The sequence below is a fragment of the Haliaeetus leucocephalus genome, unplaced genomic scaffold (assembly GCF_000737465.1).
Source record: "Haliaeetus leucocephalus isolate CR32 unplaced genomic scaffold, Haliaeetus_leucocephalus-4.0 Scaffold795, whole genome shotgun sequence".
Lineage (NCBI taxonomy): Eukaryota > Metazoa > Chordata > Aves > Accipitriformes > Accipitridae > Haliaeetus > Haliaeetus leucocephalus.
This window is the reverse complement of record NW_010973231.1, coordinates 3,017,239-3,035,956: the sequence shown is the minus strand read 5'-3', so window position 1 is coordinate 3,035,956 and position 18,718 is coordinate 3,017,239.

Genomic DNA, 18,718 nt, shown 5'->3' with positions numbered 1-18,718 from the left:
TAATGCAAACATCAATAAATACAAGTCAAACATAAGCTGAATGTTAAACAAACACACTGCAATTCCAAACGAATCATAGATACGAGATTAGCTCCATCACTGCTCTCCTCCAGCTCTGCCCACTCTTTTCAGTGAGCCTGGGACCTGCCTACAACTCCAGCACTGCCAGTCTGCCCACAGTTACTCATCCCTGTCTTTTCCACATCTCAGTTCCTTTCACTAACGGCCAGGGCTGGAGATGAGCTTGGAAGGAGAGGAGGAGCGTGCTTTGCAAATGAGAAACACTGTATGAAAAGTTTCGACGGGGGCTGTAAATATGACAAGCAATGGGAAGAGGACTCTTGCCGAACACAGTCAACATCACAGTCTACCTGAAATACCAGGTTGTGCCCAAACTCAGTGTGTGGGTCTTAATGTGTTGGGGTCTGGGGGGAATGGGGATGTTCGGCTTTTTTAAAAAAATATATTCTATTATTCTATTGCCAGAGCATGTTTTTCATGCAATTGCTGGTAAGACTATATTTTCTGACATGTGAAAGGTTTTCTTCAAAAAACTTCTTTCCAAACCTCTGAAAGACCAGATTCAGTCACACTGGCAAGTGTAATTTTATGGAGTGGTGCATCAGGACAGCAAGTTTTGATGCTGGCAGCTCAGTAGACCAGCGTAACACCAAAGACCAGTTTACATCTTGCTTTCATGCAATTTTAACATAGAGCCTCAGAGGAAGCTCTGAGACCCAGACCCGTTCCTCCTCCAGCTCCGTCTCTTCTTTATTGTACACAAAGTATTGCCATCTGCAGGACCACACGCCGAATAGCTCAGCTAGAAAATGGTGAAGACGTTACTTTGGGGTCCACCCGATTCAGTGCAGGCATCTGACTCCCAGTTTGTCACTGTGAGTTCCCTTTGTAGTCACGGAGAGAAATGGACACTTCTAGGCATTATTCATCTTATCTGTAAAGCAGCTGGCTGAATTAGGTCAGATGAATCACATCCTAGAAGCTGCTGTGGAAGCAAGCGGTGGGTGACTAGCATAGACAGCCGACTGCACCATAGACGTCTGACATTAGCTGGGATGAGTCCTGTTTATGAGGGTTGTTGCCAAGATCAAATGAAGCTATAGATCAAGAGCATGTCCAGGTTAGCTGTTGAGTAGAAAAATTTACCCCTTTCTTACCCTTAAATAGGATTCTCAATATTTATATTTTTTTCCAATCTGAATTTGCCTATCCTGCTACTTAGTAATTGTCCTATGGTGTTGTCACCATACATGACATACTGATTACTAAAATAGGAACTTCTATGTATTGAAATGCCATCAGACCTGAGTCACTGACACGATATGCAAAGTTCTCATTTTTTAATAATTCCTATAAAGCAGTAGTTAATCTTCTTTCTAGCGGCACAGTCAAGTTGGCAACATATCAGCAATATTCTATGTATTCATTTATTTAGTAAGCGTGCCTTCAGCTTTACAAAATGGTATTGACACCTTATCCTTAGAACCACGTTGCAACCAGTGGAGTGAAACTGATGTAGAGTGAAACTAAGTGCTTGGCTCCGCTGTAACGTAACCAGCCATCGGAACTGGGATGAGGCTTCACTTTGCCTCAGTTTAGATGGTTATCCCTACTCTCACGATAGGATTCATCGGACCCAAACATATCTCTATGAAGCTGAGATGCATTGCATCCTATAGGTACCTTATTCTGTTCTTTGATGATTTTGGAGCCTGGGGTGAGGGGGTTAAAAGTCTGCACCTGGTAAGATGGAAATGGAAAAATGTTAGACATGACAGTCAGGGAGGAATTCATTTTGTCGTAAGTTCAACACTGTTACTGTGGGTTTAGTTGATTTTTGTCCTTTTTTTTTGAAATAGCGTGGCATCTTTTCCAAGGTTAAAGTTATAGACATGTTCATCTCGACAAAGTCAATCGTATTAAAAACAAATCCTGTACTGGAATTACCAGTTACATAACCTATGAAACCCTTTATTAAGGACCCGTTGTCGTAACTTCTAGTGTATATAAATCATCCTTGCTCTACTGGTTTCAATGTGTGTGCATCAGTTCATGCCAGATGAGCATCTGGCCCCAAATGTTCAGTACATGTTTCTCAAGATGCTATTAAGAGTGTAGTGAGAAGAAAGGATTATGTTAAATGCAGGTTTATTTCCGTATTGGTTCATTCACAAGAGATGCCTGAGAAAAGCAAATAAATTAACATATGTCCTTTTTTTTTTTTCCTCCCTAGTTCTTTCAGTGTTCCTCTTGCTGGGATTTTAGAACAGGGAAGTCCAGAGTGGGAAAACTGCTCATGTTGAAGGTTGGCTTCTGGGACCTATCTCATTTTGTATCATGTTATTCCTAAAAGGATCTACTGAATTCCTTCAGAGTAATGAGTTTGAACTCAGTGTCTGATGGTACATGAATAACTTCAGCAGCATGCCTTACATTCCGTGCAGGAATAGCAAGGGTGCTATGCAGAATAGTAGAGAATCTGAAACGTGAGTAGGGAAAAGATCCAGTTAAAACACATGTGATGGGGAGAAAACATGAGAGTGTAAGTGATCAGATTATCTAGCTTAATTGCACATGTGAGGAAACCATATGGTGTAACTACCTTCATCATCCCTCAAACTACTCCAGAATTATTGCCTGATTAATCTTTTAGATTAATCTAAGATTTTACCCCTATTTTGAAGATGTGAAAACAAACACAGCCTAAATAGCTGCTCGTCAAATTAGTGGGAAATCTCCAAAAAGTACTCACTGAGTTTGAGATGAAAACTTGTATTTTCAAAACTGGCTGCTTATTACAGAAGTTCAATTAGTGATAGGTTGTACCTGAGCTTTAGAGAAAATGATCACCTGTAGCTACCGCTTCAGGATAATGCTCACTTTGAAAATGCAGCCCTGCAGGTCTCAGGCTAAATACTGAATATCAGTAGCTGTGTTTGAAGAGTTGTCTCTCTTAGGTCTGTTAGCAATTTGCCCATTGCCAGAAATCAAATTAGTTTCAGCACTAGGATCTGAATTCAGAAATGATGCCCAACCCCATATTTATACCATACTGCACCTGGAGTTTTTCACTACCTTGGAGTTTTTTTACTCTTAGATCATGTATTCAGACCAACCTTGTCAAAACAGCAATTACACCTGTGGTAGGTCTGCTTAGCCTGAGTCAAAGCTTACCTTAGGAACAAATCCTGTCTGCTCTTTTCACAAGTGGAGATCTTCATGGCTCTTGTGATCCCATGAGAAAGGCCAAAACATAAATTTGCAAATAGGAGAGAGTGCCCTGCAGACACTGGCATTTCAACAAGGCTGGTGCTGGTTTGTGCTCAGCCTCCGTCCTGAAAGTTAAGACTCTGAGCTCTCCATTGGCACTTTTTAATAGAAAAATTCAGAATGGTCTACATTTGTTTTCTCCACTGTGTGAAAATATGAGTTGGGCAATACAATAAAAACCCAGCAGGTTGTCAGCTTTGCATTTGCAACGAGACTCTGCAGCCCTGGGGTGGATTTTTCCAGGCATACCCTCCATCCGCTGCAGCCACTGCCCTCCCTTCTCTCTTCTGATGTCTCGGTCTTCTTGAGGCCTGCAATGAAATGTCCTTGGCCTTGGTCATTAGAGTTTAGCTGAAATGATCTTTGCTAATCGTTATCTTCAGCAACGCTAGCAGCGTTTACGATCCAGCTGTCTGCACTTCTATTCTGGAGGAGTTTTTCCCCTTGTTGGGAGAGACCGCACTTTTTTGTAGAAGGTGGGAGCTGTGGGAGAGCAGATGGGTCCAGCTTGTGTTAGAAATGGAGCTGCCGTTTAATGAACTGCTTTCAGCACAGCCATTTCCACGGCAGGTGCCTTTTGCGCCCAAGACCCACATCACCGGGACTCAGATCAATGACCAGATCCACCGCTTTTCCCTCTCATTTTGCTTCCCTTCATCTACTTGGACACAGCGGTTCCTCTTCCCAGGGGTCAGGGCTGCTGTGCTCTGCCTGGTCCCCCAGCCTCTCCGTACCGCCTGTCCTTAGTTCGTCACCCGAAACGAAGCCGCGCTTGGTGCTGCGCTCCTGCAGGGGGGCATCGGCGGGCTGGGGGGAGGAGGAGAGGGAGTCGTCCCTTGGACGCGTTCAGCGGTCATCAAACTTACTCAGCTGAAGGTTTTCTCCATGCAGGATCGCTGGGGAATAATTCGTGATTCCTTCAGCAACTGTCTTACTGCGGTTGTGTGTAAAGCGCAGTGCAGATTGGTAAGGAAATTTTAAGTTTACATAAAGAGACTGTGTTTCTCACAGGTGTTTGTAAGATGTTTAAGTTCTGGAAGTGTAAGATCTTTAAAAAAAAGACTTGCTTTTCAAAAACTAGAGGCATCCTCCTCTGAAAGTCAGAGGTCTTTGGTTGGGCAGAGGAAAATTGAGGCACTGAAAATGATTATACTGTTGCTTTTGAACACCTCTTTGGGTGCAGTGGACTGGTTTGTACTGCTCATCCCATGATATTTAGTTGGCAAAGAGTCTTTCACTTACTGTCACTTCTTTTTTGCATAAGTAGAAGAAAACTTTATTTCATTACAAACCCCAAAGTCTTATTCTATGAATATTAATCCCAGCAAAGGCAAGGAAAATGAAGTACACCTCTGCCTGTCCCTCCTTATACCAGAAGACACTGACACATCATTAACATTGGCCTGAAATCGCACATCACACTCACTGTATTTTACAACAGGCTGCATACAAATACTTTTTTATATTTGTTAAGGTTAATCTCAAGGCTTGTTTCAAGGTGAAGCTACACAACAGTTTTAAAAATTGTCATTAAATCATTACAGCCCAGACCATGGGACTGCAATTTTCACATTGATCCTCCCCTGTCAGCGGCATCGACACGGACTGGCATGTGGGAACGTCACCGCAGCAGGACCCCCCCGTGCCCCCGGCCGCTGCCAGTGCCTCTGGTAGCTCTTAACCAACAGCAACACCAGCGGTTTAATAGCTGATCTGATGTGGAGAGCTGAACCGGGTGAAGCCGAGCAAGACGTACAGAGGAGGGCTGGATGCATTTATGTATGTATGTAAAGGGTAGAGCAAGAGAAGAGGAGCAGATTCGCTGACCAAGGCTGCTGGGTCCCAGGAGCAGTTCTCTTTGCCAACTGCTTCCATCAACTTTAAATACAATGGACGTTTATGATAATCCATTGGGAATCTTTACCGTGATTCAGTGAGTAAGCTAATATATCTGTACTCCATATTTTAAGTTAATGGGAATATAAATATTTAAATATATGCATACTTTGCAAGGGCAATGTGGTTTTAAATACTCACAATTCTGTGCCCTTAATGATAAGACTTGTTTTGAAATTACTTAGTTAAACATTGAAAATAGTTTGACCTTTGCATTAAACTAATCTAAGTAGCATTTCAGCAAACGGTAACACAGACATCCTAGATAATTTATTGAAAATGCCATAGAACTGCAGTGAACTTCAGAAAGTGAAGAAAGGAATGGGGCATCTTCTTTCACCAAAGAATGCTGACCCTCTGGGAAGTTTTAAGAATCCTTAGCTGTTTTAGCAAGCATGCATTTATTTCACAAATGCATTTGAAAGATCCTGAAAGTTATGAAGCTTATTTCCCATTACACTGCGTGGTATGTTTGTCTTTAAAGAAAGAACCCATATCTTAGGTAAATTATTCAAGATTTCACTGTATTGTATATATGTTGGGTCATAGCATGCGAAATGTTTGTTTAAAGTGTGTAATGCTGCATTTATTTGCCAAAAGAGGCTGTCCAAAACTTAGGAGGGCTGGGAGTCAGTGTGCCTGGATCCTGATTCCAGTTCCACCAAAGACAGCTCTTCAGCCAAATACACATTAGGTAATTTTTTTAAGTCTGCGTTTTTTCATCTCTGAAATGGGTGTAAAACTAGAACTTTCTCAATAGCAGTGTGGAAGGAAACTTAAAATTTACATAATCCAAATCTTCAAGAATTGTAAAGCTTTGGACTCAGCTGGTTCCTTTCTACTTGAATAGAAGTGTCTTCTCCCGTGAAACTGCATGGCAGCTGAAACAATCTATCTCCTCTGGGTCTTTCAGTAATGGTTTTTTTTGTGAATTATTTAACTTTTTTTGCCTCTATTTAATCTTCCATAAATGAGATAAAATAAGATAAGCCCAAAGATATCTGTACATTTTCATTAACCATATGATCATAAGGTTTGTGTATCTTTTCCTTCTGCATTGTTTCTTTTTCATTACTCTTTGTCATCTTCATTTATCAAGGCAAGTTTTAAATCAATGCTAGAAATCCTTTTGAACAGGGACCTTGTCTTTGCAGGTCTCCAATGAAAAGTCTAGCTAGTACTCTGGAGCATGTTAAAATAAATGCCAGAATTCTGGATAGTTTATCAATCTAAACTCCATCCTTCCTCTTCAACTTGTGCTCACAGGCAGATAGGCCACTGCTGTGGGGTCAGCTTGCTCCCATTCTGCATGCTGCACGTGAATACAGGAACTGGGCAGACTCAAAAAAGAGAGAACAGAAACAGAGACACAAAAAGGATAGCAAATACAGAATCGTATTCATAAATATTTCCCTTTCCCCACCTTCCCCTCTCCAAAGACAAGAAAACAAAAAAATGAGCCTGGAATAGACAATGCAGCTGGAATCCAAATGGGCACGTTCCCAGGAGCAGCGGAGGGATGGCGGCTTCAGCTCCACGCACCCAGGGGACCTGCTTGGGTTAATGCTCTTGTCCTTGGTCTCCCAGAAGCTCCGGATACTTTGCCTTTGATGCCCGTTGAGCTGCTGTGTAAAGCAAGGCAACCGCTGCCAGTTTAATGGGGCATAGCAACTGAACCCCTGCAGGAAGATTTTTCCAAATAAATTGATGGAAAGATAAGATCATCTTACTATATGCTCCTTCACGTTTCAGTGGGGCTGAAGTGTGTTTGCAAATGCATATTTTTTCAGTAAGGGTTAAGGGCACCCTGACCCCAAAGACTGTGTACAATGGGTACAGTTATTAAAGTTCATATGCACCAGAGTTATGCTCAGCAGGCTTAGAACTGCTCATTAAAATTTTTTTTTTTCAAGTGTAATTCTTTGAGCACATTACGTCAAAACAAAAGATGCTTGGAATGTGTAGGCAGTGCTTGTGCAGGCTCTACAATAGAGCCATGAGTAAGAGGGAGAGCTCTCTGTTATGCACATTCCCCTTAAAACATGAAGAAAGCTGGCAAGTCCTGTGCAAGCATAAGTAATACCGATGAGGAATTTGGAAGCTTAAAAAGAAAGGATATATTCAGACACATTCATTACAGTCTCAGTTCTTTGATTATCTGGATGAGGAATGCCAGGGATAAAAAAGGGATACACAGAGAATTAAATGAGGACTCTTGTATAGTCATCAACTCCCTGTATTATCTGTTGCAGAACCAGAATTCAGTCATTAGAGAGGTAGGCTGAGCTTTTTCCAGAGAACTGAGCTATCCCTCTGGAAGTCAGTAATATAGCTCCCTAACTGCTTCTGAAAAACCTACCCACAAAGCTCGATTAGGCACATGCTCCTTGATGTAAATGGCTGAGTCTTCATCTCTGTGAAAGCCATTTATCTCTGCAAACAACTGTGCTTTGTTGTGTACAGAATGGAGACAAGCAAAAAAACCCCACCAAACCCCGAACAACAACAAAAAAACCACCAAAGAAAGCGGTATATCTCATCATCTTCCTCGGAACAGTTGAGCAGTGAGGGTCACGCCTGTACATTGGGGTGTTTTTCTGTTTCTGACACACTCTTCTCTGAATGCCCATCAAGCTGACTGTGAAGTGAGCTTGCAGGAGTTTAAACAGAGGAGTCAGCTTTTTGGAAAACAGTGCTTGTGGTTTCTGTGATTTGGCAGCAATAAACCTCTCCCCTATGCAGGCGCAGAGCGCTGTCCCCAGAGCACCACTCCTGACTCATGAAGCATCATAAGAACAGGCGTTCCTCCATGGACATGCTTGGAAGATGACAATCTCTGGCAGTGACAGCCTGAGCAGAATATGCTTTAGGAGCCAGTTAGTATCAAAGTGTGGCAGAAAAGGCTCATAATGTCAAAGGACTTCAAAACCAGTGATTTTTAAACTTTCAAATTACAGAAAGGAGGGTATTTCCTAATTTGAATCTCTTTGAGAGCCTTAACAATGTCACAGAAAAGCAGACTTTTCAAATAAAGAAGGAAAAAAATTCACTATCATAGTGGCTTATCAAACTTACTAGTTTTGCGTTTAACCCTGTACAGACAGCGTGAGCAGCGAATGATGCTTTTATTAACTCTGCAGACAGAATCTTTTCCTACACAAAGGATTTCCCTGGACCAAGACCACTCCTAAGAGATCCAAAGACGTGTTTACACTAGCAGTTTAGTTCGGATCAGGAGTGTGCTCGGGAAGCAAATATCCTGTCCCATTTACTGTACTTGCATTCTCAGTGTGAAGTGGGTTTGGAGCACACAAACTGGATGCCCCTCTGAAGAAATGAGGAGATGGGATCCAGCAAGGCACCTACTATACGCCAACCACGGTGCATTCTGTGCAGGGCCCAAATGAGAGCTAGTCTGAAGTAAAATCCTTAAAATGTGTATAGGGTGGCCCTCAGCTCTTCTGCACCCACTGTTTCGCTCTGTACATCCACTCCAATTACGCTCTGCCACTTGCTAATGCAGAGATGCCCTAGACTTCTGCAGGGGACAGTCAAAATCAGGCTGGCATCCAGCCAGATCAGCTATTAGCTTGCCAGCCTTTGCAGTAGTTTGCACTGAGATTATGGAGAGGTGCCGAGCAGGAAATCTATAACTGCAGTGTGGGTGGTGTTTAAAACAGGTTTTTAGCTTTAAGTTAGATGAGGGTTTCCAAAAGAGTGGTCTTAGTGACTTTTTTTTGCTGCTAGATAAGATGTGGTGTTCTCTCTTTTTTTTTTTTTTTCACCCTGTGCTCATCGTCGTTATGTGGAAGGTTGTGTCAGGATAGAGCAAGTTCTAGGCAATGCCAGCAAAAAATGGCAGTAAAACCACTGTCACAAGCCATCCACATTGAAACAAAGGCAAGGTAGAGCAAGTGTTACAAACACTCTGTCAAAGAGATCATCTGGGTGATGTAACTGGATCTGTGACCTTCCTTAACTCACAGGGGATCTTTTCTGCTCAATAGGGCCCTGAAATAGCTGACTTCTGGCTAGGTTTAAATAAGCCACTTGTAAATAATTTTGTCATGTGTACTGGGAGGGAAAAATTCTGGCTGCAATTGATTTTGCTCCTGTACTTTCACAGCATTTTGCCACAAGCCCTCAGTATTGACAGCCTTCGCAGACCTACAGTGAATTAACAGTGGCTGCCCTAAATGTCTCATGTCTGCTATTTTCTCTTTTCCTGCACGTTCATGTTGAATAAATATCAAAACCATTCCTGTGCCTGAAATATTTGCATACTGTGGTAAAGTCTCTGAAAAGGCAAATGGATAAGATTGTTCTGTGACCAACTCTGTAAAAGACACTTCACTAAGAAGGTACAGTTGGGAACAAAACCCAGCATACTGTTAATCTGAGTTATGCTCTGTTTGTATCTACAGGAAAGCTTATATTCATTTTAAATGGTTGGATATTAAGATTATGGAATCTTTTGCTTCAATCAGCAGTTCCAATCTAGCTAAGAGTAGTGTAAGTGATCATGGGTATCATCTCACATTAGACCATTGGCCTGTCTTTGTGGAAGGATGGGGTGACCTCAGACATAGGCTACTGAGCTCTTGCTGTACAGAAACACAATGGTAGTCTTTGACCTGGTGACCTACAACTGAAAACCAAATAAATCATTATGACAGATGCTACTTCTCTCAAAAAAAGGCCAAGGACTGATAGCCTTTGAAGGTGGCCACCTGGCAAGGTGTTCAGTGTTGGCCCTGCTTTGAGCAGGAGGGTGGATGAGAGACCTCCCGAAGTTCTCTCCACTCTGAATGACTCTGTGATGATGTTGACAGGACAGTGGAGAGGAAATATGCTGGAAGTAGCTTATGGAAAATAAGTTTATATGCCTCTCAGAAGTCCTAGATGTGTCATTTAAATGTAAGACAAATACTAGTTTATGATGTTGATGAAATCAAGAGAGCTGCAGGCTATTACAGTACAAGCATGAAAGATTGCATTAGTGAATCAGATATATGGTTAAATTGGCAATAACACATTTTGGCTCCTTCCTCTGTGATGTCCTTCCTTCTACGTTAATACACAAAACTTGACAGTGGCAGAAAATGCAGTGGCGACTTCAGTCTTGACAAAGTTGGTAAACAGGAAACGTGTTTTTTCTTCCATGCTGAGAGTGGCCAGCTCTTTGTGGGTCTTTCAAATTAGGAGACCCAACCGAAACACAGCTTTTCAGTGGTCCTGAGTGTTTAAACATGCTTAGTTGGCAGAGCTGCAGAAGAATATCCTCAAGTTGTTCAGTTTCAATTTGCAATAAAATCAAAGCTTGCCCCAAACAAGCTAGCTCAGGCTTGCAAGGGTCTGGATGTGGCAGAGCGGAGCTTGGTGTGGGCTGAGACGTCCTGGTCTTCAGCACGACAAACTAGAGCTCACTCAGAGCAAGCGAGTGTAACTCTCCTCCGCAATCCACTCTGTAAACGTATTCTTGTGCCCCTTCAAGTCAATAGCATGTAGGTATTTTTTTTAAAGAGTTGTCTGGCCCCTACCTGCATCATGAGTCACCTTTGATAATGTGCCTCTCTGAGCTCCCAGTATCGATTGCTGGTGCTTCCAGTCACAGCGAGTCCAGAATGGAGGGCTCTTATCTGCGGCTCCACAAATCGAGCATCAGACTGTTTCTAGTGTTTGACAGGAGAATCGGTGGTCATTTTAAAGGGTTCTTGCGTATATTTCTGTGATTTCGTGGTGTTTTTACTGCAGAGCTGCTGAGAAAGGAAAATATTCATTTGCATGCTGCAAAGCATAGGCAAGGAGCCAGCTCTGTGCTATTACAATATCTGATCTCTGTTAGGCAAACATCCTTCTGAAAGGAGTTAATGTTTCTGTCTATTCAATTTCGATTCACAGTTCAGCACTTTCTTCACTCAAACACCCTGGGGAAGATTGTTAACTGTATTTTTCTCTTCTCCTTTTATCTTTATTCCTGGATTAAAAGAAGAAATTATTGGTTCGTGTTACAGTCCTTTTTTTCCCCTTGCAGTAAATCTTCCACAATATTTTTTGCTATTGGTATGCTGCATGTCATGTATATCCCTATTAATTTTAGGCTGAAATTGTGAATTATTTGCATGAAGAACACTCGTGTTGCATAGTATGGACTGTACCATAGGGGGTACATGTTGTTAACTGATGCATATGTGCACATATCTTCAAAGGCATTAGAATGTGCTTTTCATCAAAACCAAAGAATTGCTCTAAAACATTTCCTAACAAATGTCCTTGATTAATTTTTTCCTTCTGTTTATGAACGCAGATCATAATATTTAATACAGTCATTAGTAGAATCTCAGCAGTAATTTTTTATCTGCTTTTCACTTGCTGCCTATGCATCGCAAACACTTTACAAAAATCGAGTGACATCATAGGTCATGAGGTGTGCTTTCTTCTTTCTGAGAGGATATGAGTGACTATTAAAAGAGGCTTTTCTTCTGTGAATACAAACTTTAACATCATTTTTCTATAAATACCATGCAAAACACAATTTATGCTTCTCACTTGTATTCCCGCCAGGAATTTTAATTGCTGTTCACAGAGAGCAAGTATAGAGAAGCAATTTCATTTAAATATTTAAACCTTTCCAGTATATGCTTTACCAGAAAGAAAAAAAAAAAACCAAACCACCAACAACACAAAACTCTTAGACCTGGAAGAAACTTTGCATTAATCAGCACAAAGGCTAGCCATGTCTTTCTCATCAGTCAGTTTGCTTATGCTTTCTCTAACACAGCAGTTGCCCTCTACACCTGTAGTGTCCGTATGGAGCCCTTGCCTTTCCAGAGGAACAGGCACAGGAGCTAATTATTCTTGTGATGATCCTCCAGGTAAAGGGCTGGGGAGCGTTTTGGAAGCACAGCGCAAGCCTCTCCCTGCTGAACCAATATGCTTAGCATGCTGAAATGCTGAATAAATAACTTCCCTCTAAAATCAATGCATGTTATATATTGCCCCTCCATTTAAATAACACCCTGTTTATCTCAGGGCTTCAGGGTTAGAGCTGTGTAACGTGAAGGCAAGGTATCCCTAGGTGGTTCCAGGCTTCAGCTGCAGCCCGGCTAGGGCAGCACAGGCTATTCAGCCATCGTTTTCTTCCAAACGCTTCTGCTCCGTCCCGCTGTGGTCTCGCTCCTCCACCTGCTGAAGTACCACCGTGCTCGGTCTGGGGACGAGGGGGTTAAGGAAGGCTCCGAGCTCCTGGTTTGGGGCTGCTGCTGCAGATGTGGTTGCCCAAGCGAAGGCAGCTGGGCATGGGGGGGGTCTGTCCGTCCTCGCCCCACGCTCCGGTAGCTCCTTCAGCACTGCTGGAGGGGGCTTGGACGACAGCTGTGCCTCGCAAGCTCAGCTTCCCAGGGCAGGAATTGCCAGATTAAAAGCTTCAACAGTTCTTTTATGGTGCTACAGCAAGAGCCTTTTGCAGGAGGGACAGCCACTTCTAAATACGTGTGTTTCCACAAACACGTTTTAGCTAAGAGGTCGGCGTTGCCCAGCTTGCCCGGGGTCTTCCCAAGATCCTGGGGTCTGGAGCGGGGGCAACAGGCTGCATTTCATTACGTGGGCGTGATTCAAACGAGATTTAGTTTTCTTTAGTAAAAGTCCAGCATCAATATTTTGTTAACATTGATATATTGAAGCTAGAACAGCACAGCCTAAACGGATGCGAGTGAACGTTGTATAAATGGAAAAGACATAGGGGTGCTCGTCTAGTTCCAACCTTGCCCGGCTGCCCCCGGCCGTGTGAGGGAGGTACGCTTGTGGGATACGGACAGGCAGCATCAGCCCTCTCCAGAGAAAGCGCTCAGCATCCCTGCTTAAACTGACACGGGAAAACATCCCTCCAGCTGTCAGTCCTTCAGCCTCCTACCAGAGGGAAAAATTGCTGTGGTTTATTGTGACTACATATCAGTTTAACCCGTGTTTATAGCCAAATATTTTACCCGCATAGAAAATAAATTTCAACAGTCAAATATAACACTGAATTGAAAAAATACAAATGGCACTAGGAAAATTGTATCCTTTCCTGCGTAAAAGCAGCAGCAGGGAGAGAAATGTCTCATGCAATTTTTTCTTTTGAAAGTTGCTATTTACTTATTTCTAAACAGTTAAGGTTGCTTTGAAAGGAAGGAATGTGTTCTTTTCAAGATTTGCAGTTTTATTCCTGAAGGTCATGAATTTTGGCTCTGCAACTCATTGACCTAGTCAGGAAGAGACTTTAAAAAAAATTAAGCAGTACTGAGCAGTCAGCGAGCATCTGAGCATCTATATAGGAGGGAAGATTTCTTATAAATTAATTTTCCTTGTCTCTAAGAAGCCTTCTCTCTGATTCATATGGGTCAAAAAAGTTCCTCTCAGGAAAACAATTTAGAAAATTCAAAGGTAATCCAGTTCTAGGCTCTCTGCCATCCAGGTGCTTGTACCCAGCAGGAAAAAAATATCTCCTTAATCCTTTTTTGTTTTTATAATTACTTGTTTTTCTGCTTCCCAGCAGTTCTTCTGTTCAGTACAAAAGTTACCATATCCAATTATACCTTTTTGTCCTTGCTTTTAAATCTTCACATCTCCTCAGTTATCTATTAACACAAGATTAATCACTTGATTAAGCTCTGATTTTTTTCTCATCTTGCACGGTGACAGCCACCAGCCATTTGGTGGCACGTTCTTAGATTTTTGTGCGACCAATATATGTGCAACTGCATGGGGAAAAATGAGGGTAAACTAGAGAGAAAGCAAGAGCAAGAACATTAGTATCACATTTAGCGTCGTAAATGCCGTGGCAAAGACCAGTTTCCACATGTGATCATCAAATAGCTTCTGATCTGCATTGCTTTGTGTTTCATTTTTATGTAACAGAGGCCGACAGAAAGGGCACTTCTTGGCAGTTAATGATCACTGTCATTGACCTAGTCAGTCAGTCAGTAACTGGAAATATCTGACCTTTATGTCTTCCTTCCTTTGATGATTCTCTTTAATCATATATTCTTTTAACCTTTCCTGTTGGATCTAAAACTGTGTGCTTTGATATTAATGCAATGTGCCATACTACAATGAAGAGATTTTTTTTTCCCAGACTGTTCCAGACTGACAATTATTGTAACCAAAAGGAAAGCAAAATCTCATTCTGAAAGCTCCGTTATATTTACACTGCTTCGAATGGTTTCTCTTTCCCTCTCTTGCCTTTGTTGGAGCTGCTATCACTTTGTACTGTCCACAGCATCTAATCTTCAGAGTTCAGTTCAGAAAAAGCCCTGAATTTGTCAATGATTGTTAGCTTAAGGTCTGCTACAATATGGGTATTTTAATCTAGGGGATTTAAAGGTGTCCAAAATTGACTTTCTCTGACAAAAATGCAGCGGTTGATGAATACTGTAGCTTTTCTTTGGGAAGAGGTTAACAAAATTTTAGTTTTCAGATTACTTGCTTTTTATTTTTTAAGCCATTATGAGTTCAAATGTTGGCATGAGCAGATAATGATTTACTAGATTACATCATATAGTGACGTTCATAAAAGAACTTTGCTTTCTAAGCCATTTTTTAATAGCTACATTTATTAAATATTAGTAAATTTAGTAAATATTTATACACTTCTGATCAGGGAGAAGCATTCTGATTTATTTAGGCGCATATGAATACAAAATGGACTCTCAAATTTACAAAATGTGTTATCATCTAATCATTTTCTTAAAAAATCACGTCTAGTAAAGCATTAAAGGCCATGCTTAACTTGGTAGCCCTCAGCGTTGAAGTACAGAGCTCAAGTCAAGCCTGGGTGCTGCTGCCCTGACCTGCCGGAGCCTTAGAGTGACGGCTTTGCTTCCCATGACTGAGGCTTGGAAACACATTAGCTATGCAGCAGATACGGGGCAAGTTCAACTCAGTGACCAGATTGACTTCCATGGTCATATTTTGTTTTGTCCTCTGGTTAGGCCTGTAATACTATTTCATATATAGCATAACGTACAGTGTAATCCACAAGAAAAACCAGGCCAGTCCAAGGACACTGAAACAGACCCTCTGTAAATGAAAAGTAGCACAAGTCCAATGATCTTAATGGCCAGCAGTCTCTGGTATTGCCATTAACATAGTGCCTCTAGCCAGAAAGATGCAGGAAAGTTAATGTAATGTATTCCAGTCTTCTTTTGATGAAACGCAGAGCTACTCTGTCCTGCCCAGTGTGGTATTTGACTCAAGCATCACAGAAAAGGTTAGAGTTGTTTATGAACTGTATCTTTAAGCAAGAGACTTCTTTATGTGTTATAGCATTCAGGTAGGTTTGGACAATATTTCTAAAGTAATATGAAACTTACTTCTTGATGACTTTTGAATTATTTTTTGTGAAGTGTTTATTGAAATTACGATGCTTCGGTGAATCTGAAAAGTCACTTATAGCTGAAAAACCTGGGCACCTGAGATACTACAGTAACTTTCTATACTGAAAATAATATAATGTTGGTATAGCACTTTATGAGCATTGTGCTTCATTATCTACGATAAGATTTTGCCTTCTCCAAAGCACCACTAAGTCTGGCCATTAGCATTATGAAAAGAACGATTAACTGATTTGCATGAGTTTTATTATTCTCATTGCCTCATAGGAAAAAATTTTGCTAATAAACTCTACTTAGTAAAATAGTCAGAAAAGCACCTCAAGATTGGATAATTCACATTTATTAAAGTTTATTATATTTTTATCTTATTTCCTGTTGTTGGCATTAGAGATCTGACTGTCTATTGAATTGGTCTCTGTGCTAGCACATTTTTCCAGCTTCCACATAAGTCAAGACTTCTTTGAGCATCACATCAAAATTTTGTATATATTTTATATCTAGACACAACTAATTATCCAGGTATGGCAATCTGACTGCTGTATACGTACAAAACCAGGAGTGAGATGTATATTCATGTACATAAAACCAGATTTTTTTGAATGCTGACTAATTCATTGAAGAGTCTTGTGTTTTTTGACACTAACCCTGGCAATTCTTTTTTTACCTTGTAAGTTTTCTAAAAATTAAATAGCCTTTTTTTGACTTCACACTTATTCTGCTGCCTGAGATTCTGTTGAACCACTCACACTTAAACCATGGTCTTTGTCACTATCTGCTATATAGCTGACACTGGCAAATAAACTGCTATCACAGCTGTGTTAAGGTAGAATGCAGCATCCACTTATGTTTTATTGTCTAAGGTATTCATAAATACTTGTACTTGGCCAATATTGTTATCTTTAATAAATCTGTACTGCAGGTTGTACATCAGTACATTTAGAAAAACAGAATTAAAATATATGAGGTAAATAAATATTACAATAGGCCTGTTTATATTTGTATCATGATGCTGAAGGTACACCTACTTTCTGAATAACAGAATGCCTCAGCCAGGGTTCTTCAGAAATAACTCGGTTTAGAGAAGGGGGACCACAGCATTCGTAGAGTGGGAGAAGATGGATAACCAAGAACAAAGGGGAGGATTATAGCCGAGATACAGTCTCTAAAGAATGTTAGCACAGCAGAACAAACCCGATTGCAATTTATTGGAAATAAGGGTGGTGTATGAGAGGACTGTGTAGCTGGGAAACTCACAGTGGTCACTTCTAGGTCACCTTCCAAGCTGAACTCAGCTTTGCACAGACTAAAATATGTGTATGCAAGATGAGCTGGCCGGCCTGGGCTTTGCTCGCTGTGTGGAGATGTGCTGGAGCCTGGAAAGGCTCACCCAGCCCATCAGGCAGACGTCGGGAGAGAGATGAGCCACTGCTTCTTCCCTGCAGACCTTACTCACGTCAAACTCATTCCTGGACAAAACCAGGCTGTCCAGACTAGTCCATCCCGATAGTAGACTGTTTTCTGCCTCTGTGCTATCAGTGGTGGGGAAAAATCCATAGGCAGCCCAGAGAACATTTAGTTGGTGGGCTTGCCCCTGAGAGCAGGCTCTCATTTCTGGCACCAAGCAGCCAGTGAGCAAAACGAACTGATATTCAAAATGCCTGGCCTCCTCTCACCTCTCGAAATTTGAAGAACGCAGCCTAGCACCTTGCTCCCCACGCAGATCCCTACCTTGATTTGCTTGGTGACGCTAAGGAAGATGCCTACCCATCCCCTGTCTTCAGGGGTGACAATTGCAACGATGACTTCATGAAGCGTCTTGAGACCAAGGGTGAAAAATGCCACCCGTGAGCTGCCGCTAAATAACCGCGCCGAAGCCTGCCTCTCCGCTCGCGCGGGAGAGCAACACGCGCCGCGCCTGGGTAAGGGGACGCTGGGGAGCGAGCTCCAGTTTGCAACTCAGCTAATTAAACATTAATGAAATCCTTTCAGAAGAGGGAGTTTTGCTTCACACTTCCGTACATTTAAATCCAATCTGTAAATGTTTGTTTTCCCCATTTTAGCTCTTTAATTTATTCCTCAATTTCCTAGCCTTCGAAATGATAATAAAATGTACGAGATTTGAAATAGAAGTCTCCAAACAGTATTTTGGCAATCTGTTAGGAGTTGCAATACCTATGGATTACCCTGTAAATCTAAATTATTGGCACTCATGAGAGATTATTTCCATTTATTTTGTTTTATTGTGTAATATTTTGCAGCTATGGCTGCAGTGCTGTTATTAACTTGTGATAGTTCTAAACCCTGGTAGGTGATTAGATCATTTACTATGTAAAACTTGGCCTCCAAAGTCAGATGGTGCTAAGCAGTGGAGCCATAGGAGTCCCAGCTGCTCAGCCTCCCCAGGGATTTGACCCCTACCTTATTGGATAAATCTCAACAGAATTTTAGTTTGCTATTGGAAACAGTTACTAGAATTTATTTTTTATTGTCCTGCTATAATAGAGATAAGATACAGAAAGCATTGCTACAGCACAGGATGATTTTAATTTATACAAAGAAGTTAATGACAAGAAAACAGCCTTTCCAGATACAAAGATAGTTTACTCATTGTAAACGTGCTTTCAACCATTTGGAAGGAATGTATTTTTCTCTGTTGAAGTTAATTCCTTTCCATATTAGCTTGACTCACCTATGTATCTTAAAAAATAAGATACCTCTCTATATTAAAACGACAGCCAGCATTGGTGAAGGATAATCTTGCAACTCAGGCATTGAGGAGATAGGGTGTTGCCACAAACTCACTGCTGATCCTCAGGCACATCATTCCGTTAGATTTCTTGCCTGTAAAGTGAGATAACTCATCCTCTGTAGCTAAGGTAGGATTTTTCTTTTTTTTTCTCTCTCCACATTCTCGCGCATTAGATGGGTCTGAATTTCTTCGCTTAGGAAAAAAAGTAAAACCATGAGTTTGCTCATGAAGCACCCAAACAGACCTAATTCAAAAACCTTGAGAACTGCAAAGTCCAGCACCAGTTTCCACAGGGAGGAGAAGAAAAGGACAGGTAGAAACTGAGTCACTTGCTGCAGGTTGTGAAGATTTTTTTTCTGGGCAGCTGGAACACGGCTGAGATACGTCTTCTATCAAAGGCTTTCTTAGC